This window comes from Octodon degus, unplaced genomic scaffold, assembly GCF_000260255.1.
Source record: "Octodon degus isolate 3935 unplaced genomic scaffold, OctDeg1.0 scaffold00050, whole genome shotgun sequence".
In the NCBI taxonomy this organism is placed as follows: domain Eukaryota; kingdom Metazoa; phylum Chordata; class Mammalia; order Rodentia; family Octodontidae; genus Octodon; species Octodon degus.
The window spans coordinates 584,130-593,946 of record NW_004524626.1 but is presented as its reverse complement, the minus strand read 5'-3'; the positions used below and the strand labels follow the sequence as shown (position 1 = coordinate 593,946).

General features: G+C 39.8%; 1 protein-coding gene across 2 annotated transcripts in view; it reads left to right on the top strand.

Moving 5' to 3' along the window:
* Sdhaf3 (succinate dehydrogenase complex assembly factor 3) overlaps positions 1-9,817 on the top strand; it is a 96,622-nt gene that overhangs the window by 60,571 nt on the left and 26,234 nt on the right. The gene's annotated exons all lie outside the window — the stretch shown is intronic.

The following is a 9,817-nucleotide window of genomic DNA, read 5'->3' as shown; positions in this document are numbered from 1 at the left end:
TTTTTTTTGTGGAACCGGGGATTAGAACTAGGGCCCTTGCACTTGCCAGGGAAGCACTTATTCCACTGAGCCATCTCCGCAGCCCATTACCTTGCCATGTACACACAGAAAGAAGGCACAGGTGAAGGAGGAAAAGAACAGAAATATGGTAACAGTGGAGTCTGGATTCATAACCTCAATAATGCTGTTCTAGGATGTCATCTACTTCTGGACATAAACCTCCCTCATGGGTTTTACCATAATGTGTCTCATATCATATGGTCCCAAGAGTGAGAAAGGACCCTGTTCAGTTGAGGACCTGAGGTTTTGCTGCATTGGGTGGCAAGAATGATACAGTCCCTCCTAAGATTTTAAGGGCAGACTTTCTCTAGTGTTAATTCCCAAAGACCCAGTCTGTGGGCTATAGATTGTGAAAGGTTGAGTTCCCATAAATAGTGGCTCTGGAAGGCTTTTTTTTTTTTTTTTTTTAATCTGGTGAAAATAATCTTTGCCATATGTATTAAAGCCATTTTTGTGTGTTTTGTTATAGTCCGTAAGATCAGGAGACACATGGAGTTCTCTTGGGATGTGGGTCTGCTAGTAACTGTGTCATAAGGCGGGGGTGACTTTGTATTTTCCAGTAGGAGTGGGTCTGATTGTCCTGAGAACCAGTGGTAATACCTTTGACTGAGCAATCTGGTAACTCAGCTAACTTTGCCAGTTTGTTTTTAAATGTCATTTGTCTTCTAGCTTTCCCAAAAGATCCAGAATAATCACAGTGGTCATGTCATTTTTATTGCTTTAACTGCTTTATTATTTGTTTAGTCTAATGAGCACCCCTGTAGTTGGAAGTTCCTTCAGGAATGTTCCGTAAGGAAACACATTTTCTGATAACTTTTAGTGACATTTACAACAGTGGCCTTTCTGTGAACATACAATTACAAGAACATTTTGATATCCCATCGAGGGTGGTAAGTCAGCAAAATCTGTCTGTAAGCAATGCAGTGATCCAGCAGGTGCTAGAAATGTAGGGGGTTTATTGTCCTCCCGGCCATAATCATTGTTGTAAACCATTTTAGCAATTTAATAATCACCACATTAGTATTTTTTTTTCATATTTTGAATCATTTTAACTATTTGAGTCAAGAAGTATAATCCTGGGGCCGGGGAGATGGCTCAGTGGAATAAGCACTTCCCTGGCAAGTGCAAGGGCTTGAGTTCAATCCCCGGTTCCGCAAAAAAGAAAAAAAAAAAAAAAAGTATAGTCCTACACGAGTCCACATGTATCATTAAATGTATGTCTTTTCAGAATATCAATTTTTTAAATCAAATCAGGTGCTTAGCACTATTTGTTGATCATAGATGATTTGACTTGGGTCATATGAATTTTACAGAAACTGTACATTATTAACAGGTTCAGTACTAGCTGACTTTTATGAGGCATCTGGCCAAGCATGTCTTTGGTATTCAGTTAATTCTTGTTCTGCTTGAGGTTAGTTTAGCAGTTTTATAAACTAACCCGTTTCTTCATTAAACTTCTTGGATTTTTTCCTGAGTTGATCCAATTGCACCATCTTAATGCTATCAGAAACTTGGTCCTGTCCAGCATCTCCTTTTTATTAATCTTCACAAAGATTAAAGTGCTAAGTTTATAGCTGCTTGTAATGGGTTTTTAGAACAGTATCTCTTTACTACAGTAGAACAATTACATGTAATGATGAGACTTAAAAATAGCTTTAGTTATAGATGTGAAGAAAGCTCATTGTGATATAGTTTCTAAGGAAGGGTTGTTGTTTCTGTGACATACAACATTATAAGATAACCGAAACAATGATTGGTAGCCTTATAGTAGGACTTTCATAGTTCTAGGAATTTCACAGAACGTATGAAACCTGTAACATTCATATGCCTTTAGGAAGGCTCGGCATTACCATTTGGAAATACTTTTCATGAAATGTAGCATTGAAGTAAACCTAGTTAGCTTAATACTTCTATTTTATAAGGCAGGGGACAAACATTTTAGGGGCCTGTCTAGAAATTCCCAAAGTTAGTTTGAGGTTGAAAGAATTTCTTTTTATCAAATTTTCTAAAAAAATCTTTATTTGGTGCAGGGTCTCACTGTACAGCTCAGACTCGTAGTGATCTTTCTGTTTTCATCCTCCCCAGCTATGGGATTACAGGTGCACGCCACCATGCCCGATTTCTATGGCTGGCATGGTGCACTTGGTTCTGGGGCTGGCAAAAAGTATGGTACCAGGGATTGAACCAGGGTCCTTCTGCTTGCCAGGCAGGCACTTGCCACTGAGCTATCTCCCCAGCCCCAAGAATTTAATTTTGGAAGTTCTCAAAAAATTTAAAACATTTGGTTAAATAGGATCACAAGTTATTGTGGAAAACTACTCATTTAATGAGAATGATAATTAAAAGCCTTCAAAGCTGAGAATAGAAAGCTGCATACCAGACTAATGCTCTGGAGAAAACATTTTATCGGTGAGAACAAAATTCTTTTGCATGAGTGTACTTTCACGTTAATGCCCAGATTTTAAAAACTTACTAGTAGTGTCCTCGGATCGTTCTGCATGATTGCTTTTCTACCAGTGGTTACAATTTCCTCCGTCGCTGCCACCTGTCCTTCCTCCTTCCCCTGAGCTGGAAGTGGAACCTGGCCTTGTGCCATCTAAGCCAGTACTCCAGCACTGAGCCATCCCCTGAGCCAGAGTATCGTCAGAGTGCCCTGCATGGGCTTGAACTTTAAATCTTCTGTTTCCTTGGTAGCTGCCATTACTTTCAGTTCACAGCGTTCTTATATCTATTTAGTTTTTGTCTTATGTATTTTCTCCTTCTTACTACAGAACAACCGTTTTACTTTAGGACAGAAATTAGTCTTTATCCTTATCTTTTAATAAAATAGTAATGTTCCTTAGAGCTTTCTTAACAAAATGTATCTTACATTTATTATAAATAAGGAGCAATCAAACTATATGGTTATTTAAATTTAAAAAATTATAGTAAGAGATTCAGAATATTTCTTCTTACTTCAAACATACTATTGTTCTTGCCACTTTCTTCTCTTTGGGTTTTGATTTGTTTTGAGACAGGGTCTCCCTCTGTAGTTCAGGCTGGTCTTGAATTCACTATGTAGCCTAGTCCAGACTGGACCTAAACTTGGGTGATCCTCCTGCCTCGGCCTCCTGAGTGCTGGGTTTGCAGGTGTATACCATAACACCTGGCTACCTTGCTCTTCTATGAAGCAGGCCAGGAAGTCCTTTTTTTGGTCTTTATTTTGTCTTTATGAGATATGATCCATACTCAAAGGTGGATGCTGTTTTCAAATACTATCCATGGAAAAATCCAGGATCATGAAAACATTATGGTGTGTCCTCATCCTCCTGAGTCAGTGGATCTGATCCTAGACAACTTCTGGCTCTTCCCCAAATTCAAAATGACTGTAAAACATTTGAATCAATATAAGACATCCAGCCAGCCATGAATTTCAAATGCAATTAAAAGACACTCTACAGAAGCTCTACAGAAAGTGTCAAAAATGGTGAGATAAGTGTAAAGTGAGATTGAAGTGTAAGGTATAAGGTGAGACTGACATAAAGGGGATTAATGGCAATGCATCTTTATTATAATAAACTTAAAAAACATTTTATCACACTTTATATTTGCATGTAGCATTGTATCTCTTATTGTTCCTAGTAATTTTTTTGTTGAATCTGTTACTTAGAATTCTTAACCCAAAAGAACCTTAGTTTCCAGTGAATCCTAAGAGGCAAGTAGTTGTACATTGTCTGTCACATCAACATTTTATGAATTGGTAAATCTATCAGTTGTAATTTGTAGAATCATGTCCCTTTTCGCATTACAGATCTTTCAGAGTGACACAAGACGTGTTTGCTAGTGGTCCCAGCTATCTGTGGTCTCTGTGGTAAGAAAAGGATACACAGTGTTATCACGATCTGCTTCTGGCGTGTCCTATCTGCCGCCGATGGGTTGGACACGAGTGGTTTCCCTGGCTGCATATAAAACATATAATAGGAGGAGTGTATCTGAAGTAACAAAACTTACTTTCAAAAACATTTTTTATTAAAACACAGACTTGTGCAAACCCCAGGCCACAGTTTGTAAATGACTGTTTACATTTTCTTAAAAATCTCAGGGTAGGTATGGTCCTGAGATTTCCCTCAGCTCAACTTTTTGTTCTCAATGAGAATGTTAAAATCTTCTGGTATAGAGGAAGCCATCTTTCATATAAGAATCTTACTTGACTTATATTTGATGCACTTGCTTTTGAGAAAAATAATTATTCTCAGGTTGCTCATGAAAATGAGACACAGAACAGCTACCTATTCCTTCATTTTTCTTGCTGATAGATTTTGCAATACAGAAAGAACATGAACATGCTCACCAGTAAATGTAGGTAGGAAAAATTGTCCTTCTATATTATATCTAATGCTGACACCTTTGAAAACATGCATAAATCAAACCAATAAACTTTAACATATTTACTGAAGTTTTTTCTCCTACTTTATATATGACATGGAAAAACATTAGTTTCTTTTTTTTTTCTTAGAAATTGCTTAATTTTTCATCAGCCTCATTCCCATTTTGCTTAAGCGTCAGCAGAACAGCTCAAGACCTCTTGGTGGTGGTTCCTGCCCACTCAGTGGCCTGCATGGTGGGGGCTGCAGACCAATCTTCTGTGGCCAGCTCAGCACTCCAGTCTTCAGTAGGAAACTGCTGAATGGGCACAGAGGGCACCTGCACGTTCTCAGACCAGTCTGCGACCTCAGGCTGAGCAGCAGTGAACTCTGGAGCTGGTGCAGTCCATTCTCCCTGAAATTCCTCCTTGGTCACAGCCTTTTCAGCAGCAACCTGCTCTTCTTCTTCAATCTCTTCAGGATCCCGGTAGAAATAGAGATCAGGAATGACTTCCCATGGGTGTTCACGGGAGATGGTGCCACGCATGTGCAGCATTTTCCAGGCAAGCATCCACCACATCAGACCCACAGAGTGAGCTCCCTTATTGTTGCACGGGAAGGCAATGTCCACACAGCGAAGAGGAGAATCTGTGTTGCACAGAGCAGTGTTTGGCAGATTGACGTAAGATGCCTCTGTTACGGGCTGGTGGTCAGCCCTAGGGTCAGTAACCACCAGAAGACATGGCTCTCAGAAGGCTGCCTGGATCTGGTTAGTGAAGGTTCCAGGAGTGAAGTGGCCAGCGATAGGAGTAGCTCCAGTGGCAGCAGCAAACTTTAGCACAGCCCGCTGGCCGGTGCTCCTGGAGGATATGACTGATGTCAGCAGGGTTTTCAATGGCCACTATGGCTCGAGCTGCCAGGAGCTTCTCCCAATTCTGCCTCAGATTTATGATGTAGATTCCATCACTTTTCCTTTTATAGATATACTGCTCCATCTGGAAATCCAGGTTGGTGCCACCTAAGTGGCACCTTCCTGCAGCAAGGAACTTGAGGATGTCCTCCTCCTTCATTTGCAGGACATCAAGGGCTCCGGACATTGTGAAGTTTCCCATTAAGTTACGATGGGAATCAAGAACAATGCCGTATGGACCCTGCCTGGGCAGCACGGAAAAGAAAACATTAGATTCTACCTAAGATTATATTGAATACTTATGTAAGCACACACCTTTTACATATTAATTTTATCAATACCATCTTGAGGTAGAAAAATATTACAGATAGGTAGAAGCAGATTTTATGGCTTTTTTATTTTTAAATGAAAAAAGTCAAATTGGGAAAATTATTTTAATGGAACATATTTATGGGATAATAATTTGATAGATGTATATGATGTGTAGTGACTAGATCAGTGTAGTTCTCTAACTACCATGTCCCTTCCTTGAACATTTGAAAATGTTTGATTCATATGTAATACTTGTATATATTGTGAAATACGTATACTGATAAATTAGTAATTACAGCTCTGTCTTATTATTTGTGGCTGGATATTTCAAAATTCTCTTCCTAGTTATTCGTAAAATGTATAATAGGTTATTGTGAGCTATAAGTACCCCATTGTGCCATAAAATATTATTTTTTTTCCTTTTTTCTGTTTTTCTGTATTTAGTACAGGGCCTACAGGATCTACAGTGTTCACAGGGTCTCACTATGTAGATCGAACTGGTAGTGTTTCTCCTGTTTTCAGCTTCCCAAGTGCTGGCACCCCAAGGGCGGGGATCAAATCTCGGCCACTGCGTTCTGCCTAAGCAGGTGCTTTAGTCTGCTGAGCTATCAGGCTGGCCCAATATTGGAACTCAGTATTTCTGTGTTGTGTTGCCTCTGTCCATCCTCCTGTTATGGACAAGCAAGTTTCCTGCCTCTTAAACAATCTCTATTCTACGTTCATATTGACTTTTCTTTTTGATTTTCCACATATGAAAGAGAATATATATTTTTTGCCTGTGTAGGACTTACTTTAACATAATATCCTCCAGTTTCTTTCATTTTTTTTTGGTTGTTGTTTCAAATGATAGAACATCATTCTATTTTTTTGACTATATATATTATTTTACTATATATATTCTGTATTTGTTTTATTCATCTGTTGGTGGGTATCTAGGCTGATTCTACATCTGAGCTGTTATGCATGCTGAGAGCAGTACTAATCATGTATGTGCAGGTAGATCTCTGATATGTCATATTTCTCAGCCTTCTCATCACTGTGAGAAAACACCAGTATCTGTAATTTAAGGGAGGACAGGTTTATTTTGGCAGATAGCATCAGCTGGTTTGGGCATGGTTGTTGGCAGAAAGCACATGGCAGAGTGGTAGAGTGGAGAAAAGCTGCTTGTGACGCAATTAAGAAGCAAAGAGATAAAGGAGGAACCAGGGAGAAGACTGCATTCTTCCAAGTTGTGCGCCCAATAACCTACTCCTTAACCAGGCTCTGACTCCAAATGTGGGATTGTTTTAGATCTAAACCGTACCATTTCACCCCAGAAGACCAATCTCCATGTCAAGCAGATGCAGTTAGTCCTACTCTTAAGAGACACCAAAGTCTTAACAGTTCTAGCATTGCTAAAACTTCCAAGTCCAGAGTCGCTTCTGACACTAAAGGCAAACTCTTTAGTTGTGTGAGCCCTTGTAAAAATAAAAAAGGAAAGATAAATACGTGCAGCATACAGTGACACACAGTAAGTAGTCTCATTTCAGAAGGAAGCAACAAAGGGGTAGAAGAGTTTGACCAAAGTGAGAGCAGAACCCAGTGGGCAAATGTTAAATCTTGCAATTCTTTGTTCAGTACACGCGACTCAACTCCAAAGATCTTGGCTGTCCCTGCCCCAATGGTTGCTGCCCATGGTCCCTGTCTCTTTGGGTGGCTCCACTTGTTGCTTGTGGTTCTCATTAGCAGCAATTCTGTTTCTGGCATCTTCTGTTTCTTTGGGTCTCCACTCTTACAGCCTCACACTGCCCCCTGAGGCATAGTGCCAGGCCTCCCAGCATTTATCATGAAATCGAGGTGGAAGCCTCTGTGGCACCTTACTTCTTACATTCTTTCTGCCTGTGCAAGAAGTACCAGATGGATGATGCCAGAGTGCCCCACTTGCTTGATTGATAGCCTAGACCCTCTGCTCTGCCCTTGTAGTGGTGCTGAGTGCCTGGATGGCTGAACATGGTGAAATGAATCCAAAGAACTAATTGTCTAGGAAACTTTTCTTGAGTAGATATTCCAGGGATATTTTCCACAAATAAAAGCTTTGCAGTTTTGCATCTTTGAGTCTGTTAAGAATAGAGTTTGGCCAGTTCCTGATAGGCCTTTGAGCCATCTTTCCTGCTGTTATGTTGTAAAATGCTAAGCTTGTTTTTAGTGCTAATCTTTACAGCAACCATTCCATTTTGCCCAACTTTTCAGGGACTTCCTTTCTGATGAAACTGCAAGCATAAAATAATTCAGTTCTGTAGTTTGCTTCTGATTTTCACTATAAGTTTGATTTGAAACAGCCAGCAGTATCCATGCTAGAGCCTGAATATTAGGATGCTTTGAAACATTATGTGTCAAATCACTTATTTTGCTGCCTTTAATTTTAGTCTCCCTTAAAGTTTCAGGACATTAACAAAATATAGAAAGTTTTTCTGCAAGAGCGTAACAGACTAAATGCCAATGCAGTTTGAATTTGAAAGTTCCTGAGCCTGGCCTGTACTATTTTCCTACGAGCATTGTAGTCTTTTGATTCTGACCAGAGTCACCCATCAAACACTGTTTACATCATTCTAAGGCTTCTAGCTGGCATCTTCAAATCTTTCCAAATTCCTTCCACAGAGCAGTTCCAAAGACTTTAAAGCCACATGGTCATGTTTAATCTCAGCATCTGAGCCACTCCTGGTACCAGTTTTCTGTTTTATTGTGTTTTTCTGTTGCTAGAAGAAAATACCCATCATTTGCAACTTATAGAGATTTATTGTAGGTCACAGTTTCAGTGAGTTCACGCCATGGTTGGCAGGAATTACGTGACAGGAAAGCGTGGCAGAGAAAGATGCCCATGTCATGGCATCCACAAAGCAAAGAGAAAGGAGATGGGATGAGAATATACCCTTGTGACCTGCCCTTTCCTACCACGCCCTGTCTCTGAATATGAGGCTTTTGGGGCATATTTTAGATCTAAACTGCAACAGATGTTGCTACAATTTCCTATGAATATATATCCAGTTTGAAATAACTCTAAATGTCTTCCAAGTTTTTTGAAAAATGATTGGATCATGGTGGTGCTTTACTGATTGGTGTACTCATCATTGTCAGATTCAGAGCTGAATCTACTGTTAGGTGAGGGGGCCTGACCGTGAATGGATCCCTGAAGGGACATCCTGGTGAAGTGTCTTCCTGTCCTTGGCTCTACCCTTCTCTGCTGCCTGGGTGTCATGGGTTGAACAGGCCTCCTCCACCATAACATTTCTTAATTGAGGCTTTTTTTTTTTAATTTGTTTTTGGTGCTGAGGGCTGATCCCAGGGCTTCCAGCTTGCTAGGCAGGTGTTCTACTGTTGCACTAAATCCCCAGCCCCATGATAACGAGCTGGCCAACCATGAACTACTGGGAACTGTGAACCTTCTAGAGGCTATACATTGTATGTGTTGGAAATTTTGTCTTAGCAGTGAAAAGACTAATATAATATGGCATAGATTTGTTTTTAGTGTTTTGAGGAATCACAGTACCAGGTTCCATGGTGTCTGTACTAAATTACATTTCTACCAACAATGTATAAGAATTTCCTATCTCCACATCTTCACCAGCATTTATTCTTGTCTTTTTGATAACAGTTGTGTTAAATGGGGTGACATATCCTATTGTGGTTTTTGACTTGCATTTTCCTAAAGGCTAGTGATGTTGAACACCTTTTTATAACTTTGTTGGCTACTTGACTTTTTTTTTAAACTTTGTTTTAATAGTTCTCAAAATTCTGTGACAGATTTTTGGTCAAATTGTTTCCATTAAAAAGTATTGATTTAAAAACTAATAACTTAAAAACTTAAACACACACACACACACACACACACACACACAGGGTCCACAAAACATTCTCCTTTCCTGCTGAAGGTTTTACGATGCATTGTTATCATTAACCAGTCTTTCACTATTAAACTTAAATGGCCAATTGGGAGAAACAGTTCTGAGACTGGTCTTCCACCACTGATTAAGACTGGGGTAGCAGGTGTCAGGGATAATATTCATTTAGCTTTCTAAGCTTTTGGGCAGACGTGGTGACCTTGCCAGCTCCAGCAGCCTTCTTGTCCACAGCTTTGATGACACCCACAGCAACTGTCTGTCTCATATCATGAACAGTGAAACGACCCAGAGGTGGGTAGTCAGAGAAGCTCTTG